This window comes from Zingiber officinale, chromosome 9B, assembly GCF_018446385.1.
Source record: "Zingiber officinale cultivar Zhangliang chromosome 9B, Zo_v1.1, whole genome shotgun sequence".
Classification (NCBI taxonomy): Eukaryota; Viridiplantae; Streptophyta; class Magnoliopsida; order Zingiberales; family Zingiberaceae; genus Zingiber; species Zingiber officinale.
In genome coordinates this window covers 48,996,253-49,021,861 of record NC_056003.1, presented here as the reverse complement: position 1 = coordinate 49,021,861, position 25,609 = coordinate 48,996,253, and the positions used below count along the sequence as shown (strand labels likewise).

General features: G+C 38.6%; 1 non-coding gene across 1 annotated transcript; it reads right to left on the bottom strand.

Moving 5' to 3' along the window:
- Positions 1-10,344: 10,344 nt before the first annotated feature.
- On the bottom strand, positions 10,345-10,450 carry LOC122025948. The gene has a single exon (XR_006123949.1). It is a non-coding gene; the product is annotated as a small nucleolar RNA R71 (small nucleolar RNA).
- Between the last annotated feature and the right edge of the window lie 15,159 nt (positions 10,451-25,609).

The window sequence follows — 25,609 nt, the reverse complement described above, 5'->3', positions numbered from 1 at the left end:
GGAACCCTGCAATGAATTACGGACATGATTAATAGCATCTGTATCTACACTCCAGGTTCTAGTAGATAACACCACTAAACATGTTTCAACTAATGAATTAAATACACCTATATTGTTCTTAGTTCTAAGAAGACAGTCAACCTTAATGTACAAGTCCTATTTCCAATCATTACAATTGGGACTACTAAGTATTTTCTATAGTATAACAACTAGGGGATTGACAAACATTTTAAATCCTAAGAATCACAAAAATATTTGGTCAAGATCAATTCTTTAAAATCCCCATGAATTTTGTATGCCACGATAGTGTGGACGTATACAAAATCAAAGAGGACATTTTATCCATTAATTTTATTATCTCGTCAACTTTACTTTATGACGAATAAAATTAATAGTTGATCTGTCTTTGATCAAATATTTGGTCAAAACTTTTTGAATTTAAAATAACATTGATTCCTCAAACAATATTATTTAAATTCACCAACACCTCAAAAACCGTGAATTTTGCATGCCACGATAGTGTAGACGTATACAAAATTTAAACATTTGTAAGAGGAGGGTTTTACCCATTAATTATCTTGTCAATAAATCTTTATGACAAAATAAAATTACCTCAAACACCGTTGAATTTTGTATGCCACGATAGTATGGACGTATACAAAATCAAACATTTGTAAGAGGAGTTTTTAATTTTATTATCTTGTCAACCTATTTATTTGACAAATTAATAGTTGGTTTTCTTCGGTCACACAAATAATAGCAGTGACTCCGATGGGGAGGATACTATTAGACGTGCCTAAGTGTATACCATTAATTGACACTAAGTCCATTAATACGATTATGCCCCTTCCGATGGGGAAGATCACACGCTCTTAATTAACTTCCTATAGTCATCCAAAATGGAAGTTTAATCTAGTGATCCGCAAACAAGCTCATCCGATATGGAGGAAGGCACTCAGAGCCAACGCGCAAGCTTGTTGCATCACTTATAAACCAGTAATGGAGACCGTGGAATTTATTTAAAAATAAATCCCTCTCCCACTTAGTTATTTAAAGTGAGGAATTTTGACTATACTAGTCTACTTAACATGCATACTAACAAGCATAGACAGTCTCAGCATAAAAAGAAATAAACAGAAAAACTAATTTTCAACTATTATGGCTTTTATCTATTGTTGTCTTCCGTGTGTCGCCAACCCTAGCTGCTGCCATCTTTGGCCACCGCCATCGAGTCTAGTTGTCGCATCCATCTTGCTCCTTGTTCCGCTGCGCCTCTGGTCCTCAAAAGGTTTCACGCCTTCAAGATTCGATCCGCGACATAAATAGAATTTTACATTTTTGATCCTATATTCCTCGAAGGAATGTACATGTAAACTAGATCGAACATAAAATAAAATTTACATCCATCGATCCTATATTCCATAAAAGGAATGTACATGTAACTAGATCAAAAATAAAATCCTAATAAAACTTAATACAGCACCTGCTGTATTTTATAATACAATCATGCACACACAATAAATGTCCTTGACATGTCCAAGGGTCCAATCACACACATAATAACTATAAGCCATAATAGTTGGATCCTGCTAACACAAAGTTAGCACATCCTACTATTATCCTGCCTAAATTATGTATGGCATGTGCATAATTAAACTAATACCAAATAAACAGAGGTAAAACCCTAGCTCTGATACCAATTGTTGGTTGCTACTCGGAAAACCTAATGGTTCCACTGTACAAAAATTTTGTACAAAGGTCTGAACCTTTTCCTAGATACCATATGTTATTTTAAATTAAACTCGGATCGCCTGCGGAACTTAACACGTTTGATCCTAAGTTTAATTTATTTGTTCTTTTAGGTTTAGGCTCGGATCTCCTGCGGAACTTAACACATTCGATCCAAATCACCTAGGTTATTAATTTCATTAAATATTAGTTTCCAAAATTGGCTCCCAATACTGACGTGGCGAGGCACATGGTCTTCTTGGATATGGGAACAACCACCACCGACTAGACAAAGCCTTTTAAGGAAAGTTAATATTTAATTTCCTTAAATAACTTTAGGTCACCCGAAAAGAACAATCAAATCACAAGGAAAAGAAAAAACAAAAGAACACAACATCGAAAACAAATTCGAAATACTAGAATAGTATGCCTCTTGTACTTGGTATTTTTACAAAGAAATAAAACTAGCATGATGCGGAAAAACATTACTAGTTATACCTTTCTTTTGAAGACAAAGACCTCTTGATCTTCTACCGTATTCCTCTTCTAACCTCGGACATTGTGTGGGCAATGATCTTCCAAGACGAGAACCACCTAGCACCTTCTTCTTCTTCCTTCAAGTTTCGGCCAAGCAAAAACTTCCAAAGGATGAAGAACTTTTTCCACCAACCAAGCTCCAAGGGATGCAAGCTTTCTCTCCTTCTTCTTCAAGCTAGAATCCGGCCACCAATTAAAACTCCAAGAGCATGAAGAGGTTCGGCCACAAGATGGAGAAGAAAGAAAGAGGAGGGGCCTGCCACACCCAAGGAGAAAAAGAGAGGAGAAAATAATAGAGTCGTTCACCATGAAGGCACCTTTACCCCCTCCTTTATAATCCTTGGTCTTGGTAAATAAGGAAATTTAAATAAAAACTTCCTTAATTCTTTTACCATGAAAAAGAAAAATTTTAATTAATTAAAATCAAAATCCTTTTCTCAATTTCAATGGCCGGCCTCATTAATATCTCCAAGCAAATAAAATTTTAAACACAAATTAAAACTTCCTTATTTGCTTCTGGAAATTTATAAAAATTTATCCAATAATTTTTATCCCTTCATGATTGGTTAATAAAAAGGAAATTTTATAAATTAAAAACTTTCTTTTAAACATTTGGATAATTTCTAAAAAGGAAAGTTATCTCTAAAAATTAAAATCTCCTTTCAATCTACAAATAAGGAAAGATATTAAATCTTTTCTTAATCTTTTGTAGAAACTAATAAAAGAGAATTTTTAATTTTTAAACTTTCTTTTAAATCATGAACATGATTAAAAGGAAAGTTTTTACCAAAATTAAAATCAACCTTTTAATCTACAAATAAGGAAAGAGATTTAGCTCTTCTCTTAATCTTTTGTAGAATCTTATAAAAGGAAAGATTTAAATTTTTAAACTCTCTTTTAAATCATGTTATCCACATAAGAAAAAATTTTAAAATTAAATTCCTTTTTATTTTAATAGGGGCGGCCACCTAAGCTTGAGTTCAAGCTAGGGCCGGCAACATGAATTCACCCATGAACCAAACTATGGCCGGCCCTAGCTTGGTCTCCAAGCTAGCTTGGCCGGCCCCTATAGGATGGTTAAGAAGGTGGGTATGTGGTGGGTATAAATCTCTATATACAAGAGGCTACGATAGGGACCGAGAGGAGGAATTGGTTTTGGTCTCCCGATGAAATTAAGCATCCCGTGTTCGCCCCGAACACACAACTTAACTTCATCAATAATAATTCATTCCACTAAAGAATTATTATTGAACTACCGCACCAATCCCAAATTACATTTTTGGGCTCCTTCTTATTATGAGAGTGTTAGTCTCCCTGTGTTTAAGATGTCGAATGCCCACTAATTAAGTGAGTTACTGACAACTCATTTAATTAATATCTTAGTCCAAGAGTAGTATCACTCAACCTCATCGTCATGTCGGACTAAGTCCACCTGCAGGGTTTAACATGACAATCCTTATGAGCTCCTCTTGGGGACATTCTCAACCTAGATTACTAGGACACAGTTTCCTTCTATAATCAACAACACACACTATAAGTGATATTATTTCCCAACTTATCGGGCTTATTAATTTATCGAACTAAATCTCACCCATTGATAAATTAAAGAAATAAATATCAAATATATGTGCTTGTTATTATATTGGGATTAAGAGCACACACTTCCATAATAACGGAGGTCTTTGTTCCTTTATAAAGTCAGTATAAAAGAAACGACCTCTAATGGTCCTACTCAATACACTCTAAGTGTACTAGTGTAATTATATAGTTAAGATAAACTAATACCTAATTACACTTCGACCTTCCAATAGTTTGTTCCTTTCCATCTTGGTCGTGAGCTACTGTTTATAATTTATAAGGTACTGATAACATGATCCTCTGTGTGTGACACCACACACCATGTTATCTATAATATAAATTAATTGAACAACTATATTTATCTTAAATGTATACATTTGACCAATGTGATTCTTATTTCTAGATAAATGTTTATACCAAAAGCTAGGCTTTTAGTATACATCCTAACATGAAGTACATGACTTATTTTTAGTAGAAGTTAGAGCTGAACCTGCGGGCATGTCTTTTTGAAAGTGAGACACATTTTCATTTCTTAAATAGCACCTGGAATGGTAGGCAGAGATTCGTATGCTGCTAGTTGTTTAGATTCAATGTTGATTTAGAGTTTCGGGCACAGTCGAAGAAAGCAAGGTTTAAGTTTCATTCGGATTTCTGGATATTTTTGGGTTAGTTTTCGTATGCTCCACAAGTTTTAACTATATTATCAAGTATGTTTGTACAAAAAATTTTAAGTTTTCAGAAATGAGATTGTTTTGCCAAGTAGATTGCATTTTTGTGCTGATATGATAAGTCTCTGGTACTGTATCATATTTTCTAGCACAAACTGTGTTTTGTCATGTTGAATTAGCTGAAAGCCATGTTAAGTGGTAGTGATACTGGATTTTCAATTGTTGCTTATAGTGCATTGGCTGATGAAAATTTGTGGGGTCTGGCTTTGGCAGTGTGTAAATTGGTGAATATGTGGACAGTGTTTGGGAATTTATTTGGTTAGTAGATCTGCTGATATCATGTATTATGGACTTTGGAGATAGTTGTGAGAATCGTTTATGACTAGTAGATTTTATCCACAGTTGACTAGACAGCAAGGTGAAGAAGCAAAAGCAGGGTGAGCTCATAACCCACAGAAGCATCCTTTTCACTTAAGGATTTGATCATGACATGATGGACTAGTATATGGGTGTGTTATTTGGTTGTTACCCTTAGATCTGGATCCCTGAATTGAGAAGTAAATTTGAGGACCAAATTTTTGTTAGTAGGGGAGAATGTAAAATACGGCACTCAATTAATAATTAAATAATAAAGTTATTTGAGGAAATAATCTTATTGGAATTTTTTATGAATTTTTCAAAATTTTTCTGGATTTAATCAGAGCCCTTATGACGAGTTTAAGAGGGGTGGATTCGGTTAAGCTAATTAAAGCCTGTTTGGAACATCCGGAGGTGGGAGTTGATTGAGAAGTTGATCTAGGGTTTAATTTAAAAACCCCTAAGTTGTAAAATTTGGTTCGTGCCCTAGCTCCCTTATCCGCCGAATCCCCTTTACCCTCGATTCCTCTTCACCTCGCGACACCGCCTTCCCCCTTCGCCGGACCTCTTCCTCCCCGAGCCGCATGTCCCCCGATCTCCTCCTCCTCTCGCAGGTGCCAGCCATCGAGCACCGGCTATCCTCCTCGCGCAAGCACCAAGACACCGCCGGCTCTCCTCCTCACGCGAGCACCAAGACGCCGCCGGCTCTCCTCCTCACACGAGCACCCCAGCGACGCCGATCCTCTCTTCCCGCGAGCACCCAATGCCTTGGACCTGATGCATCGTCGATCGTCGCCATCAACAGTCGAATCTTCTTCCCCTGCACGCGAGCTACTGACCTAGGGGGGAGAAGGGGTGCTAATTCTAGGGTTTCCAGCCATCCTTATTTTCTTGGAGTCATGTGATCACCGAGGGTAAGCTAGCCTTCTTCTTTTCTTGGTACTCTTTGACCCGTTCCCTAACACTGTAGCCGATCCTCCTTTTTCTCACGGTGTTTCTCTGCCCCATGCCTTGGGACTGTCGCCACCCTCTGTTTGTGGATTGACATCTCGGTAGCTACTTGATTTCATTGGAGAGGAGGCTGTGAATTCGGATTTGGGCTCCAACAGCGTTCTTCTCCTGCAAAAAATCATCAACTGAGGATTGAAAGAAGGAGATAACTTGTTAGTTAAATGTTATGAATCAAGAGTTAGAGTTGAATTCTTGATTGTGGTTGTATTGTTATTGAATTGGGATGTTTGAATAGAAAAGGGCAGCGGTTTTACCTACTCAAACTAGCAATACCGATAGTGGTTTTCTCCGGTTGCGAAGCATCAGTTGAAGCTTCATTCTTGGGTGAGTTCTAAAATTAATTTCGTGTTTACATTGGATTGATTATGCTTGTAGTAAATCCTAATTGGAAGGAGAAATGATTGGGGATGCTTAATCTATTTGGTTTCGGATTTGAGATTCAATTATGAGTTGATTTCTCTAGTTGGATTAATTGATTCATGATGCCTAGTTGATTCAAGATTTAGATTAAATGATATGTTGATTTGGGTGAATTTTGGAGATGAATCATGTATAAACCAAATCTAGTTAGGTTGTAGTATGGTTAAGATTAATTGGGGATTTTATCTATAATCATGTCTGATTAGAGTGATTCTATTTAGGTGGGGAGAGTTGTTTAGTTAGTTACTTCCTATGTAATTAGCTAAATATATTGTGTGATTGTAGGACTTTGTTTTGGGACGAGCGTCTCGACGTAGGATTTTCGGACACGATCTACGTATAAAGGCGGGTACTTCTTGCTTTGTTTCTTTTAGTACTTTAACCTTGGTGCATGAGCTACCTTTGGATAGAAACTACTTTTACCTTGACTCCACCCTTATTTTTCCTCCGTTTGATACTTCCACTCGATCTTTGAGCTACTCGTTTCTATATCTATACAGTCTCTTGTTGACTTCCATGATAGGTGGCAGATACTAGATACCATGGTTGTATGCTTTGACTGTTGTTTATTTATGTACTATATTGAGCATGCTGGCTTCATGTAGCATACCTAATTTTTGCTTATATTAGTATGATGACTGTTGTTTATTTATGTATCGTATTGAGCATGCTGGCTTCATGTAGCATACCTAATTTCTACTTATATTTGTAGGATAACTGTTGCATTTGACGCATCATATCATGGCATGCATGTCAACGACCAATTCTCCCTCGCGGTCGAGAGAGTCGTTGACCAGGGCCGCATCCTCGGCCACTCGAGAGAGTGGTAGCTGGAGTTGATGTCGCTTGTCCTGTTGTGCTTCCACTCAGTCACTCATAGGTAGTGATAGCTGGAGTTGCGAGCAGCAGGGACCCCCGTCGCAGATGTAGCTAGTTAGCTACTATGCAACTGTCCCCTCATCCACTCGAGAGAGTGATAGCTGGAGTGGTGTACAGTCTATCACTGACCCGGCCTCTCGACCATACAGGGGTCATGGTGCAGAGAGGTGGGCGGGAGTGACCATCCGTGCATACGCTATTATTATACTTTCTTTGGCTGCTGTTGTTTACATATGCTATTATTGCTTACTTTTTGTTGTTATTCACTTATGCTGATATGCTTCCTTATGTTGAGATATGCTCTCATTGTAGGTGTTTAAACATTGGTTTATTTATTGGAAATGTTTATATATACCTTACATGTTACCTTTGTAGCTATAAGCAGTATTGTAGCAGATTAGTACTACTTCTGACCTACTATTACTAGCCGAGTATATGATTTCAGGTATGAGCATTTATTGTGGTTTTACTTTAGTATCTACAATTTCCTTTATGAGATTGTATACTCTTGGCTCACTTTCTATTTGTATTTTATGTTCATGTACTATCTTTCTTTTACCCGCTGAGTTCCAATACTCACCACCCCACAAAATGGTTTTTCTTTCGCCATGTAACAGGTAAATGATTGAGAAGTTGCTTGGAGAGTCCCGGCTGCCAGTCCCACGTCACACTCGAGGATAGTCTTCTTTTGGTTTTTGTTATTATTTAGGTGGTATGTTGATTTTGCGTATTTTGTTTTCCAATAAGTCGATGTGGATTTTGGAGTATAGTCTGGTGGTTGCAGGTATTTTAGTTAGTGATTTTGTTGGTCTTACATTCATATTATTTTATGATTTTCTACTGTGTTTACTTTCACCCGTGTGGGTTGTTATTATACTACGTGGTTGTGTGTTTACTTTCAGCCGTGTGGGCTGTTATTATACTGCGTGGTTGTGCGTTTACTTTTAGCCGTGTTGGCTTATTATACTGCATGGTTGTGCTTATATCCAGCCGTATGGGTTGTTGAATATGTTATTATGTTATTTATGTATGTATATTGCTTCATATTATCATCGGTACGGAGAAATGCTGCCAAAATTTTATCGGTAGGAACTTCTCTGTGGGCGTGACACTTTCGGAGCGAAAACAGTGTTTGTCGACGCACCATAGCGAGCTAGAGAGCATGGCCATGCAAACCTTGCATGGCCGTGTGGCCAAATATAAGAGGAGAAATGCACGGTCATGCAACCCTTGCACGGCCATGCGGCCAATCCAGAGGCGGATCAGAACATGGCCGTGCAACCCTACACGGTCATGCCCCCCATGACCGAGGCCAAGCAGCACACGGTAGTGCAACCCTGCACGACCATGATCCTAGAAGCCAAGTCCCAGCATCACACGGTCGTGCCCATTGGCACGGCCGTGCAACGCATCCAGAGCCAAGTTAGGGCACGACTGTGCATCCTTGCACGGTGTGCCGCCGCACCGTACCCTAGCCTATAAAATGGGTTTTATCCCCTTTTCCGAGGGGAGAGAGCCGGGAGGTGAGCCGTCAAGAGGAGATTCACTCTGGTTCCATTCCAAGCCATCCAGGATATCGATCCAGCGACCTTCCATCACCACATCAACTCCAGAAGCAAAGGATTGGATCCAAAGATCACTCATCGTCATTGGATAAGCATACTTCTTCTTTCTCTCTTTGTTTTTGAGAACTGTATGTTTAGATTCACCATGTTTTTAGGTTTTTCTCCAGCGTCTATGGAGTAGAGTACTTATTCTAGGACAAGGGAGTAATTGTGGATTGGTTTTGATGTAAAACTCATATTACATTTATATTCATTGGATGATTTCGCTTGCTTTGTTTCGACTGCTCGATCTCTTTGTCATGTTGATTGATTGTGTAGGAATTGCCAACTTCGTAGAGGGAATACCTTAGATCGTACACCGAGGGGCCCTAGTGATAGGGGTAACCTGTTCACGGACATCTAGGGTACTTCCTTGAAAGGAGAGGTGACTCCTTCACAAGGAAGTAAGAGACCAACTAAGCTTCTTAATTCTATCCTTGATAACATCAGTAAGAGTCATGTCCTTGTGATCTACCGAGGTGCCCTAATGATAGGGGTTAACCGTAACAAGATTTCATAGGGATCGTGTTTGTCTGGTACTCAAAGATAGTCGCTTTAGCTTCCGGCGAATGCATGGCGATGGACAATGAGTATAGGATAGTATGAGACACATCAATACCACCACAATGAAACGAAACTCCTAGGACTCTTCATTAACCAGGTTGATTTCTTCTCGTGCTAGTTCTCGTTCCCCGCTTTCTAATCTCTTTTCTTAGATTACTTACAACCATCGATAGTGTAGCTAATCCTAAGTTTGTCATCATTAGTGTTTATAACCAGTCCTTGTGGGTTCGACAATCTTTTATATTACTGATGACGAATCCGTGCACTTGTGGAATTGTAACAAGTTTTTGGCGTCATTGTCGGGGACTGCGTCTATAATATTAGTGATAGTTATACTAGATTAGACTAGACTTTGTTTTCTTTTTTTTTATCTTTCCTTTAGTTTGCATTTAGAGATAAAATAATTTTATTCTTGTTTTTCTTTACTTTCTGCATTTCTATTAAAAACACCAAAAATAACATTATTGTATTTCTCTTCTTTACTATAGTCCATATTTTATTTTTTTATATGCGAAGAGCTAATCTTTCAGGACATCTCTTACTGTTTGATTCAGAGATTGATAGGACTTTCCTGAGGAGAAGAAACCTACAGAAGGAATTCCAAGCAACACAGGAATCTGCAGAGATGGCTAATAAATTGTTGAAGGATTATGCAGCACCTTATGCACGAGGGGGTCGGTCTAGCATCACTTGACTGTCAATCGAAGCTAACAGCTTTGAGATCAAGCTTGCAGTAATTCACATGGTTCAGCACAATCAATTCGGAGGAGGACCGCCTGATGATTCAAACCACCACTTGGAGTTTTTCTATGAGATCTACGGCACCATGAAAGTGAACGGAGTCCCTCCAGAATCAGTAAGGTTATTGCTCTTCAGATTCTCCCTGAAAGATAGAGCCAAGCAGTGGCTAAATTCCCTTCCTGCAAATAGCATTATATTTTGGGAGTAGTGTGAGCAGAAATTCCTAGACAAATTCTATCCACCAAGCAAAACTGCCCACATGAGGAATTTGATTGCAAGCTTCAAACAGGTGGACTCATAATCATTATTTGAAGCCTGGGACAAATTCAAGAGTATGTTGAGGCAATGCCCCCATCATGACCTTGAGAAATGGTTAGTTCTACACACCTTCTACAATGGAATCAATTATCACATGAAGGTATCCCTCGATTCTACAGCAGGAGAAGCACTGATGAACAAGAGCCTTGATGAAGCTGAAGAGATCATAGAAAATGTGACACAGAATCACCATCAGTGGGCATCAGAAAGATTTGGTGGTTCTTTCTCAGGGAACCCAATAAAAGCGTCACAGAAATTCGACGTAGATGCAATCACTCTCATGTCTGCAAAGCTGGACGCTCTGACCAAGAGGTTTGAGGCCATGGGAAACAACAACAACATGGCCAATGCGATAGTTTGTGTTTGCAAAACTTGCGGAAGTACGGATCATGCTCAAGATACTTGCCCCCTAGGGCCAATATAAGCACAGATAAACCAACTTGAGCAGTGTGATGCAATAGTCAATTACAACCAAAGGCATACATACAATCCAGGTTAGAGGAATCACCCGAACTTCTCATACCGGAACAATCAGGATCAAGGGGTAGCAAAACAAAGCTATCAACCTGGACAACAGAGCTATCAACCTGGACAACAGAGCTACTCACCTGGGCAGCAGAACTACTCAGCTAGATAACAAACTTTTCAACAGCAACCTTCACAATTGTCCAGAATTAAAAAGATGCTTGAAGAAGCTCTCTCAAAGCAAAAGGAGATGAAGAATGAGATCAAACTGTTAACTCAAAGAATGGAAAATTCTGAGAAGCATCAAAAGATGCGAGATAGCCAGATAGCCCTAATAGCCCAATCCATCTCAAGAACACAGGGAACATTTCCAGGGAAGCCAGATATAAATCCAGTGGAACATTGCAACCACATTGAGCTGAGGAGTGGACGTATTGTGGGAGACCCCCAAATCATTACTCAGAAGGAGCCTGACTCAGAGAAGGAGCCCTCTCTCCTAATGCCCAATCAGACTCAAAACAGGAATGGAGAGGAGGCTACTAAAAAGGTTGAAAAAACTCTTCAAGTTCCCCCATAGAATCAGATGATTCCTTTCCCTCAGAAATTAATAACCAACCAGAAGGATGAAGAATTCAACTGATTCTTGAAGAAGATTAAGAAAATCTAAATAGAAGTACCACTGATAGATGCATTGCACCAAATGCTGAAGTTCGTAAAGTTCTTAAAGGGTATTTTATCTAACAGAAGGCAGAAGGGTGACTTCGAGACCGTAGCATTAACAGAGAATTACAGTGCTCTCCTTATGGCAAATTCTCCACCAAAGCTTCAGGATCCAGGAAGTTTCTCCATACCGTGCAAAATTGGTTCTGAACTCATACCGAGAGCTTTCTATGACTTAGGAGCCAGCATTAGCCTACTTCCGTATTCTTTATGTAAGAAGCTGGGCCTCCAGAACATTAAACTGACCATTATAGCACTGCAATTAGCTGACCATTCATGCAGATACCCAAAAGGAATAGTGAAAGACGTGCTGGTAGAAGTTGGTGGATGTATAGTTCCCACAGATTTCATTATCTTGGATATGGAGGAAGACCCCAAGATACTGATCTGTTAGTTAGAGCCCTAGAGCCAATCATTTGATGATTGTTGTATGGACTCGTTGTATCATATTCTTATATATATAAAGGCATTTGTTTATGGTTATTATGCTTACTTGTATTGGTGCCAAATAACTAAGTATAATAGCGTCCTTGAGTAGAAGATTCTTACCTATATCAATCGGTTAGTTGAATCGATAGTTAGATGATATAGGGAACACTATTCTTAATCATTCCTAGTCAAGTATTAACATTCAGGGACAATGTTGATGCAACGAGACTAGCATGTAGGTCAACTCGATGATTTGATCTCACAAGTCATGGATATGGAGATATCAAGTTGACACATGGGTATGCATTGGAGAATGTATACTGAATGACCCACCATGAGAAAGTATCATGGATCATTATATAAGTGTCATATACTTTCTCATGTGACTATTAGTATGACTATTAGTCCTTGGACCTGAAGTCACCATAGTTCCCTACATAAGGAGTTACATACTTTGGCTTCGTCAAATGTCACCCGTAACTGGGTGGACTATAAACGCGATTACTGGGTATGTAACAAATTATGTGGAGGGATGTGAGTAATGTAGATGGGATCTATCCCTCCTATATGACGGGAGTGACATCGATATTCTTGATAGAGTGAGACCACGAAGTGCATGGTCATGCCCAAATGAGTCAATATGAGATATTGAGCTCATTTGATTGAGTGAGTTTACTTGGGATTCAAGATTTAGATTGATTAGAGGATGACACGGTCTATGCCTCATATTGATCAATCTAGATGTCAAGGATAGAAGGACACTTGTCATATATTATGAAGAGTCACAATTAGTAGTCACAAGGTGATGTTGGATCTCAACATTCTTATAACTTGGGTAGTAATGATGTGTTGCTAGATACCGCTCATTACTTATGCTTCTAAATGGGTTTAGGAGCATTGCCAATGTTATAAGAACCTATAGGGTCACACACAAAGGGCAAATTAGATGGAGATTAGGTTCATTTGATGAACCTAAAGAAATTAGGTCCATGTGATGAACCAAATTGGATTAAGAGTAATCCAAATTAGGCTAATTGAGTTGGTCTCAATTTGGTTCATATGTTAGATGAGTCTAATTTAGACTTAGACTCATTGAATCAATTTAATTCAATGAATAGAGATTCAATAAATTAAAATTGACTTGAACCAATGGTTAGATTAGATCAACCATGGGAGAGAAGTGGTCAAGTTTGACTTGACTTGAGAGGAAGATGAAGGGTCAAGTTTGACTTGACCATTTGCCACCTCATTGGTGAGTTGGCAAAGAGTGGGCCAATGATGATGCTCTACATCATCATGATTGCTTAAGTGGGATGTCACCTCATGGGAGTTACCAAGAGTTGCGACTCTTGGTATCCCATGGAGATAAAACTCCCTCTTAATGTGGCCGGCCACACTAATTCATGTGTGAGTTTCATTTCTTTTGTGTAACTCTCATCTTCTTCCGCAATGCAAAAAAGAGGTTTTTGCGGCCCAAAAAACCCAACACTATTATCCTTGGAAGACCATTCCTTGCCACAGCTGGAGCCATCATCGATGTAAAAAGTCATAGGTTATCCTTGGAGATCGACAAAGAAAAGATCGAGTTTGATTTATCAGATTCCTCCATCTGCAACCCCTCTTCTCAGGGCAATTCTAGCAAGATCAACATACACAAAGTCGAGGAGTGCAGTTTCCATGAGAGTTCCCCTCCCGTGAGCAACAAGAAATACATTTGTCCTGCACGAGCGAAACTGAAGGCGCTGACTAGAGCATTAACCCTAGGAGGAGAGTCGTGCTTCCACGGGTTTAGTCTGCATTAACTAAAATGGGGTCGAGCTAAAGACCTAAAACAAGCACTTCTTGGGAGGCAACCCAAGGGTCCTCTTTGCATTATAATTCGTTGTTCTAGTTCGGTGAGTTTAGTGGAGCATTTTATTGTTTTTTTATTTTTTGGATGTTCGTTTTTAGGATGTACCAAGCCTCCATGAGTTGGCCGTGAGCATTCCATGGGCATGGAGGCATCAGAGGAACCAAAAGAGCGAAGGGCGAGTCACCGTGAGCCTAAAGGAGTCGGTCGTGTGATCCCACACGGCCATACGAAGCCAATAGAAGAATGAAGGCCACGGGTCGTGCAACCTTGCATGGTCGTGTGGCTTATGTAGAGGAAAAAAGGGCACAGGCCGTGCTATACGGCACGGCCGTGCGAGACTGCCAGAGAAGGAGATGACTAGGGTCATGCCAATTGGCACGGCCGTGAGACGTGTCCAGAGAAGAGGAAGGACTGGGTCGTGCCAACTGGCACGGTCGTGCGGCCTTGGCCGAAAGGAGAGCAGAGGAGGTCGTGCCAATCGGCACGGCCGTGCAGAGCCCTACCTAACCCAACCGTGTCTATAAGACACGGTCGTGCCCCTACCCGTGTGCGCCGCCCACCCCTCCAAAAAACCCTATTTCCATCTCCTTCTCTCCCAAAGCCTTCTCCTCTCTACTACACCTCATCAAACCATGATTTCCCACCTCTAGAGCTCACTTTTACTTAGATCTACATCTAGATCTAAAACTTCTTCAAGCCATAAATCCGAAAATAGAGAAGAAACTTCCCTATTTTTCCTTCCTTCTCCTCCCCTTCCACCCTCAAGACCCATTTCCACAAGAAACTCCTCAAAGCCTTGCACCATGTCGCAGATCTTGAAGTGACTTCGTCGAGGAAGCGGTGGATCTGGCGAAGGAGATGCATCGAGAGAGGACAAAGGCAAAGGGAAGGCTTCTACTTCGAAAGGTAAAGGAAAAAAGGGTGGCACGCGACGAAGGTAACGAAAACGAGTTCAATATTATTTTTAAAAAACATGAATAAAAAGCTAGATATGATATCTTTGTTGCTAGGAAAATCACATGCACTAAATATATGGATACCATTACTATGGACATGTTAGGCATTAGGGATGATGTAAATTGGATAATAAGCTCTTTAGACTGGAATGATATTATGTACGCTCATGCATTGACTTACCCCCGCCTAGTCCTTGAATTTTTGAGCTCACTTAATGTTAAATTTTCTTCTGAAGATGACTATGTAGGGGTCATAACTTTTAGGATGATGAATAAAGAAGTTCGGTGAAATTTTAGTGATTTCAATAATTGTTTTGATTTACCCATTGGTGGTACCCGAGGATTTGATGATGAAATTAGGTGGAATGAATTTTGGATGTCATTAATCGGATCAAAAGACCCTTATGAACCCTCTAGAGCCAAAGCATCCCGCATGCAAAACCTGACCTTTAGATACATTCACCGAGTGATGAGCAAAATGATTTTTGGTCGAGGAGAGAGTGATGGGGTAGTAGAAAGATAGAACTCTATTCTCTTTGGTCGATATTAAATAAAGTTGATTTTGATTCAGGATTTCATTTTTTGCAAACTGTGTGGAGGGCAGCTAAGGGATCTTCGGGGATGATAGTGTTTGGTGGATTGATCACTCAAGTAGCATTCAATCTGGGTTGTGCACTTAATGGATTAGAGGTGATTCATGGTAATGACAAGATCGACATCGATTCTTGTCTTACTATGAAGATGATTTGTCAGGATGAGAATGGGTTTACTTTCCCTAGAACTAATGGTTTTCCATTACCCCTTCCTTGCCCCGAGCGCACTTCAGTTCGTGACCCCACGAATTGGGTGATTACTGATTTGCACCCCGAGACTGTACCCTCCATTGTAGAAGAACCCGAATACCACCAAGAACCCTCGTCATCAGGACTCCCGCAGCCTTCTGGATAGCCGGAACCTCCTAGACACTCTTTTGCATATGGCACGGGATCCTCTAAGTTTGATTTTTCTGACTTCCGTACCTTTTTAGACTCCCTTCATGAGAAGCAAAATACCCAACAACGATTGTTGGAAGGTCACTTCAAGTTATCTGACGACCAGTTTAGGGAGGTATAGGATCATTTTTGGTTCACTAGGGACTTCTATAGTCAGGTGACAGGGTTCGTTCAGGACTATGATGTTGACCAGGGAAGAATGAGAAATTTTATGGATGATATGGATATCACTAGACAACAAGTAGATGTCCTATATCAATATCATCAACTGTTAGGAACTAGGACGCTAAACATGTGAAAGCGCAGCGAAAACATCTAGTTCCTTTCCAGAAGATCCATGCGAAAGGAAACCATATACTAAGTACTAATTCTTCTACATGCGAAAGTTATACCTTAGCTGCATGCCCTTCGCAATCCCGACAGCAACGTTTCTTTAAATACGGATCTCAGCGTGATCAATACGTCGGTGCCTCTACGGTATCCACACGAACACGTTCTCTGTCCGTCTCACAAACTCACAACTTGGAGAAGAAACAACCTTCGTTGTGCTAGCAACTCTACAAGGTTATTTTTGGCCAAGAGAAGAAAAGGAAGAAGAGCAAAACCAAGAAGAGCACACCCACCCAAAAGGTCACTTCATCTATATAAGGTGACTTCACAAAAGGGTTACTTTACCAAATAGGTTACTTCACCAAAAAGGTTACTTTACCAAAAAGGATACTTCACCTAAAGGTTACTTTTACAAATGGCTTTTGTATTCATCCAATGAATACGAAATACTTTTGTCTCTTGATCTTCCTTTTGATTAATGATATATTAATCTCTATTAATATTCATTAATCTTAATGGGTTGGATTTAGAATATTGGATTAACCATTAACCCAATAAGCCATTAACCCAATAAACCAATGAGTCTAACCCATCACTCAATAAGTCTAATTTGAATTCATTCGAGTCTAACTCAATGTGTATAATTCGAATTAAAATTAACGCCATAATTCATCTCCAAGTCAACGTGTTCTTTGTGTGTGACCCAATAGGCTCTCGTAACATTGGCAATGTATCTAAAACCATTTAGATACATAAGCAATGAGTCACATCTAGCAAGGCATCATTGCTACCCAAGTGACGAGAAGGTCAAGATCCGACCTAACCTATCCATGGCTATTATCTTGTATGACTTGGTCTCTCTATCCTTGATATCTAGGTTGATCAATGAGGCATAGACCGTGTCATCCTCTTATCAACCTTTATGTTTTTTGATCTCTAAGTAGACATACTCAATCAAATAAGCTCAATATCTCATATTGACTCATTTACGTATGGTCATGTTTTCTTGTGTTCTACTAATCAAGGGGCCCACAGATATCTCTTCCGTCATATGGAAGGGATAGATCTCATCTACATCACTCACATCCCTCCGCATAATTCATTGCATACCCAGTGATCGACTTTATTGTCCATCTTGTTACAGGTGACGTTTACCTATACCAAAGTACACAACTCCTTATGTAGGGAACCGTAGTGAGTTCAGGTCAAAGAACTATTCATACCAATAGTCACATGAGAATATTTATGACACTCATATAATGATCCATGAAACATTCTCATGGTGGGTCATTCAGTATATATTCTCTAATATATACTCATGTGTCAACCTGATATCTCATATCCATGACTTGTGAGATCAAGTCATCCGTTGACCTACATGCTAGTCTTAACGCATTAATATTGTCCTTTGTATATTAATGCTTGACTAGAAATAGTTAAGAGTAGTGTTCTCTACAATATCTCACTATCAATTCAACCAATTGATATATTGTGGATAAGAACCTACTACTCAAGGACATTATTATACTTATTCAATTAGCACTGAACTGAAATAAATATAATAACCAACTTTACCTTTTATTAATAATGATATATGATATAATAATGTGTCATTTACAATCATCTCATAATTGGTACTAGGGCTAATACTAACATCAACACCTTGGTCATCTTCCTAGTATGCCTAGATTTCCCTCGGACACATATCGCGGACCCCTTTATCCCCCATCCCCCCCCCCCCCCCCCCCCGTATTGATTTCATCGGGACGATGAAAAGTCTAAGTCTGGGGGGGTGTTGTATCTATCTACACAACCTGAGTCGAGTTTTTGAGTTTTCTTTTCTTTTTGCATTTTCTTTCTGCTTTGCATATTTTTATTTTTAGTCTGTTTTGTTTATCTATATTTTTCTAGTTTCATGTTTTTATTTGCATCCCATTTGCACTTTGCGTTGTTTATTTTCATTTCTGGTTTTAAGGCATATTTGAGAACATCAAACCTTCTACTTTTTCTGCTACTTGTCCGATAGCAAAATGACTAGCATTTTCTTAGTTTATGAGTTGTCAAGATAGTGTTAGTATGTTTGATGTATCTCCTTTCTCTATCTCTAGTAGCATGAAATGAGCTAAGTATTGTATGGAGTTTGGTATAAGTTTTGGCCTAACCTTAAGGATCTTATTTACACTACACCTGAGTACTTAAACTTGAATAGTAGAAATATTTTTGGAATAGTTATGATTCATCCGAATTGTTTAGTACTTGTGTTCCCATGGGTATTTCTTATTTACATTTTGGTTACTAGACAACCTCATATCATGAAAGCTCATTTGGAAAAATCTAAATCCTAACATATGCATCTCGTATGTGTGATTAGTGCTACACAACACCAAAAAAATTTTAAAAAAAATAAAAATAAAAAATAAAAAAAATAAGGGATAAAAAATAGTTGTCGTGAGTAGAAACTAACAATTCACCCCTTTGAGACCGAGTTAGGTTACTGGGGAAATGAATGTTATGTTTCTCTTGATTCCGAGAAGTATCATTTGAGACCTTGTGTAACTTAAGAAAAATGAACCAAGTGTGTGGCAGGTAAATGCCTATCACCGGGAACATTAGGGGGACTCAATCGTATGACGACTTAACTATGACAAAGAATTGAAACTTGAAGAGTTTGAGCTACTTATTGCACCGAGAACAAAGAACTTATGCTTAGGCCATACTTAGGTAACTTCATAATCATGCTTATCAATGAAACTAGTTGATAGAGTTAGGCGAATGCACTAGGGATTATGAAACACTGCCAGACGCTCATGAACATAGTTTGTAGTGTTTTGCTTGAGAACAAGCAAATGTTCAAGTCTGGGGGTGTGATGTGCATAAATATTATGATAGTTTATGCATATTTTTACGCACATTCGCTTGCTTTATACGTATGTGTTCTTTGCATGATCGCCTCTTTTATCATGTATTCATCATATATACTCTTTTGTACAGATATCTGCTCTTTGTTTGGTTTTGTGTTGACAGGGACAACTTTCAGAGCGAAAATAGCATTTGTCGACGCACCGGAGCAAGCTAGAGAGCACGGCCGTGCAAACCTTACACGGTCGTGTGGCCAAACAGAAGAGGAGAAATACACGACTGTGCAACCCTTGCATGGCCATGCGGCCAATCCAGAGGCGGATCAGAACACGGTCGTGCAACCTTGTTAGGATGTATACTAAAAGTCTAGCTTTTGGTATAAACATTTATCTAGAAATAAGAATCACATTGGTCAAATGTCTATATTTATGATAAATGAAGTTGTTCAATTAATTTATATTGTAGATAACATGGTGTGTGGTGTCACACACAGAGGATCATGTTATCAATACCTTATAAATTATAAACAGTAGCTCACGACCAAAATGGAAAGGAACAAACCATTGGAAGGTCGTAGTGTAATTAGGTATTAGTTTATCTTAACTATATAATTACACTAGTACACTTAGAGTGTATTGAGTAGGACCATTAGAGGTCGTTTCTTTTATACTGACTTTATAAAGGAACAAGGACCTCAGTTATTATGGAAGTGTGTGCTTTTAATCCTAATATAATAACAAGCACATATATTTGATATTTATTTCTTTAATTTATCAATGGGTGAGATTTAGTTCGATAAATCAATAAGCCCGATAAGTTGGGAAATGATATCACTTATAGTGTGTGTTGTTGATTATAGAAGGAAAATGTGTCCTAGTGATCTAGGTTGAGAATGTCCCCAAGAGGAACTCATAAGGATTGTCATGTTAAACCCTGCAGGTGGACTTAGTCCGACATGATAATAAGGTTGAGTGGTACTACTCTTGGACTAAGATATTAATTAAGTGAGTTGTCAGTAATTCATTTAATTAGTGGACATTCATTATCTTAAACACAGGGAGACTAACACACTCATAATAAGAAGGAGCCCAAAATGTAATTTGGGATTGGTGCGGTAGTTCAATAATAGTTCTCTAGTGGAATGAATTATTATTGATAAAATTAAGTTGTGTGTTCGGGGCGAACACGGGATGCTTAATTTTATCAGGAGACCAAAACCAATTCCTCCTCTCGGTCCCTATCGTAGCCTCTTAATTATAGAGTACTATACCCACCTTCTTACCCATCCTATAGAGGCCGGCCAAGCTAGCTTGGAGACCAAGCTAGGGCCGGCCATGGCTTGGTTCATGGGTAAATTCATGTGGCCGACCCTAGCTTGAACTCAAGCTTAGGTGGTCGGCCCTATTAAAATAAAAAGGAATTTTAATTTTAAAAATTTTTCTTATGTGGATAACATGATTTAAAAGATAGTTTAAAAATTTAAATCTTTCCTTTTATAAGATTCTACAAAAGATTAAGAGAAGAGCTAAATCTCTTTCCTTATTTGTAGATTAAAAGGTTAATTTTAATTTTGGTAAAAACTTTCCTTTTAATCATGTTCATGATTTAAAAGAAAGTTTAAAAAATTAAAAATTCTCTTTTATTAGTTTCTACAAAAGATTTAATATCTTTCCTTATTTGTAGATTGAAAGGAGATTTTAATTTTTAGAGATAACTTTCCTTTTTTGGAAATTATCCACATGTTTAAAAGAAAGATTTTAATTTATAAAATTTTCTTTTTATTAACCAATCATGAAGGGATAAAAATTATTGGAGGAAGTTTTATAAATTTCTGGAAACAAATTAGGAAGTTTTAATTTTTGTTTTAATTAAAACTCTCCTTGTTTTGGGGAAAGAGGTGGCCGCCCATTGTAATTGAAAAAAGAAAATTGTTTTAATTAAAATAATTTTTCTTGGCAAAGGAATTAAGGAAATTTTTATTTAAATTTCCTTATTTGCCAAGGCCAAGGATTATAAAAGAGGGGGTAGAGGTACCTTCATGGGAACGACTCTATTCTTTTTCTTCCTCTCTTTTCTTCCTAGGTGTGGCCGACCCCTAGAGGTTTCCCTTCCCCTTCTCTCTTCTCCTTCTTGTGGCCGAGACTTCATCACCTCTTGGAGACATAGAAGTGGCCGGATATAGCTTGGAGAAAAGGAGAGAAAGGAGGCTTGTTTCTTGCATCCCTTAGAGCTTGGATGGTGGAAAAAGTTCTTCATCCTCTGGAAGTTTTTGCTTGGCCAAAACTTGAAGGAAGGAAGAAGAAGGTGCCTTGGTGGTTCTCATCTCGGAAGATAATTGCCCACACAATGTCCGAGGTTAGAAGAGGAATACGGTAGAAGATCAAGAGGTCATTAAAAGTTCACAAAGAAAGGTATAACTAGTAATTGTTTTCCGCATCATACTAGTTTTATTTCTTTGTAAAAATACCAAATACAAGAGGCATGTGATTCTAGGTTTCGAATTAGTTTTTGATGTTGTGTTCTTTTGTTTTCTTTTCAAACTTGTGCTTCGATTGTTCTTTTTGGTTAACCTAGAGTTATTTAAGGAAATTAAATATTAACTTTCCTTAAGAGGCTTTGTCTAGGCGGTGGTGGTTGCTCCCATATCCAAGAAGGCCATGTGCCTCGTCATGCAGTCCTGGAAGCCAAATTTGGAAGTTAATATTTAATCAACTTTGTGACCTAGGTGATTTGGATCGAACGTGTTAAGTTCCGCAGGAGATCCAAGTCTAAACCTAAAAGAACAAATAAATTAAACTTAGGATCAAACGTGTTAAGTTCCGCAGGCGATCCAAGTTTAATTTAAAAGAACACATGGTAGCTAGGAAAAGGTTCAGACCTTTGTACAAAATTTTGTACAGTGGAACCGATAGGTTTTCCGAGTAGCAACCAACACCCTGCACGGTCGTGCCCCCCATGACCAAGGCCAAGCAGCACACGATTGTACAACCCTACACGGTCGTGACCCCAGAAGGCGAGTCCCATCATCACACAGCCGTGCCAATTGGCATGGCCGTGCAGCGCATCCAGAGCCAAGTTAGGGCACAACCGTGCCATCCTTGCACGATCGTGCCGCCGCGCCGCGCCCTAGCCTATAAAAGGGGTTTTATCCCCTTTTCCGAAGGGAGAGAGCCAGGAGGTGAGCCGTCAAGAGGAGATTCACTCTGGCATCATTCCACGCCGTCCAGGACATCGATCCAGCGACCTTCCATCACCACATCAACTCAGAAGCGAAGGATTGGATCTGAAGATCACTCATCGTCATTGGATAAGCATATTTCTTCTTTCTCTCTTTGTTTTTGAGGATTGTATGTTTAAATTCACCATTTCTTCTTTCTCTCTTTGTTCTAGGACAAGGGAGTAATTGTGGATTGGTTTTGATGTAAAACTCATATTACGTTTATATTCATTGGATGATTTCGCTTGCTTTGTTTCGACTGCTCGATCTCTTTGCCGTGTTGATTGATTGTGTAGGAATTGCCAACCTCGTAAAGGGAATACCTTAGATCTTACTGTTGGTTGGTCCTAGGAAGATCGTACCGGTTCCACTATACAAAAATTTTGTACAAGTGTCGAACCTTTCCTAAACAACCTATTGTGTTCTTTAGAAATTAAATTAGGAATCGCAAATAGAACTTAACATTATTGATTCCAAATTTAAATTATCTGTTCTTAATGGTTTAGATTTGGATTGCAAGAAGAACTTAACACTATTGATCCAAATCAACCTATGTTACAAATTCAATTAAATATCTATTTCAAAAATCAGTTCCCAGGACAAACATGGCGAGACACATTACCTTCTTGGGTATGGGAGCATCCACCACTGCCTCGACAAAACCTCTTAATGAAATTAAATATTTAATTTCCTAAAATAACATTAGGTTTAACCAAAAAGAACAATCGAATCACAAATTCGAAAACAAAAAAAAAACACAACTTCGAAACAAATCCGAAACTCTAGAATCATATGCCTCTTGTGTTTGGAATTTTAACAAAGAAGAACTAGTATGATGCGGAAAATAATTACTAGTTATACCTCTTCTTTGTATGCTAATAATCTCGAGATCTTCTACCGTATTCCTCGCCTCCTCTTGGACGTCGTGTGGGCGACAAACCTCCAAGATGAACACCACCCAAAAGCTCCTCCTCCTTCTAGTATTCGGCCACCACCACCACCAAGGAACCAAAGAGAGCAAGGGGAAAGGGAAGGGAGAGAGGGTCGGCCACAATAGAGAGCTTCAACAAGAGAATAAGAATTGATGTATCATGAGGCCTCTCCTCCCCTTCTTTTATATTACTTGCCCAAGGAAAATAAGGAAAGATTTTTTAACAAAATTAAAATCTTCCTCTTGTTTTTCCTTTTCCCCTTTTATTTTTCCTTTTTCCTCCTCTTGATTGATTCAATCAATCATTGATTGATTAATTGATTGCCCGGCCCCTTGTTTGAGCACCAAGTAAGGGTGGTCGGCCCCTTAAAAGAGGGGAAAAAAACTTTGTAAAAGTTTTATAAACAAAAAAGGAAAGCTCTTATAAAATTTTATAAGCTCTCTTTTAATTTCCTAATGTGGATGTTAAAAAAGGAAAGTTTTAAAAATTAAAATCAAGTTTTAAAATTTAAAACTTCTCTTCTAAAATTTTCTTTTTTAACATGGTTACAAAAATAGAAAGTTTCAAATTTAAAACTCCCTTTTTTTCTAAAACTATGAGGATGGTTAAAAAAGGAAAGTTTTAAAACTTTTAAACTTTCTTTTAAAACATGTGGCCTAATTCAAATAAGGAAAGTTTTATAATTTTAAAATCTCTCTTTTAAAACTTATAGATATCTACAAAGAGAAGATTTTAAAATTCAAAACACACCTCCTAGTTTGAATTATGTGGTCGACCCCTTTAAATTTCTTGAGGCCAGCCACCTTAAGGAGATTATGGTCGGCCCCTTTGGCTTGGTCACCAAGCCATGGGTTGGCCCCTTCATTGACACCAAGATGGGCTTTTCATGGGTGGATATGAGGCATTAATGAGGCTACGACAGGGACCTAGAGGAGAAATTGGTTTTGGCCTTCCGATGAGCTTGAGTATCCCGTGTTCGCCTCGAACACACAACTCAAGTTCATCAATAATAACTCATTCCACTAGAGAGTTATTATTGCACTACCGCACCAATCCCAAATTACATTATGGGCTCCTTCTTATCATGAGTGTGTTAGTCTCCCTATGTTTAAGATATCGAATGTCCATTAATTTAATTGAGTTACTGACAACTCACTTTAATTAATGTCTTAGTCCAAGAATAATACCACTCAACCTCATTGTCATGTCGGACTAAGTCCATCTACAGCGTTTAACATGGCAATCCTTATGAGCTCCTCTTGGGGACATTCTCAACCTAGATTACTATGACATAGTTCCTTCTATAATCAACAACACACACTATAAGTAATATCATTTCCCAACTTATCGGGCTTATTGATTTATCGAGCTAAATCTCACCCTTTGATAAGTTAAAGAAATAAATACTAAATATATGTGCTTATTATTATATTAGGATTAAAAGAACACACTTCCATAATAACTAAGGTCTTGTTCTTTTATTAAGTCAGTATAAAAAGAACTTAGCTTAAATGGTCCTACTCAATACACTCAGAGTGTACTAGTGTAATTTATTAGTCAAGATAAACTAATACTTAATTACACTACGACTATTCCAACGGGTTGTTCCTTTCCATCTTAGTCATGAGCAACTATTTATAATTTATAAAGAACTGATAACATGATCTTCTGTGAGTGACACCACACACCATGTTATCTACATTATAAATTAATTGAACAACTACACTTAACAAATAAATGTAGATATTTGACCAATGTGATTCTTTTATTTCAAAAATAAATGTTTACAAAAGCTAGGCTTTTAGTATACACTCTAACAATCTCCCACTTATACTAAAAGACTAAGTTGTCATATCTGCTGTCATACATCTGATTCTCATCCCCTCTACATGCCGATCAAAAGCTTTCGCCAGAAGGGCCTTAGTGAAAGGATCTGCCAGGTTATTTGCTGATGTAATCTTGGTCACGACAACTTCTCCTCGCTTGACGATGTCTCGTATCAGTTGGTACTTGTGCTCTATATGTTTACTTGCCTTATGGGCTCGTGGTTCCTTCGAGTTTGCAACTGCACCGCTATTATCACAATAAATTGTGATGATTTTGGGCAAACTAGGAATCACATCTATGTCCATTAGGAAGTTTCTGAGCCATACAGCTTCTTTGGCTGCCTCAGATGCTGCCACATACTCAGCTTCCATGGTAGAGCCTGATACGTATTTCTGCTTAACACTCCTCCATGCAATGGCTCCACCTCCTAAAGTAAACACATAGCTTGATGTAGACTTACTATTGTCCCTATCTGATTGGAAGTCTGAATCCGTGTAACCCATAGGGAGCAAATCGTCTACTTGGTAAACTAGCATATAATCTCTAGTCCTTCTCAGGTACTTCAATTTATGCTTTACAGCAGTCCAATGTCCTTGTCCAGGGTTACTCTAATATCTGCTAACCA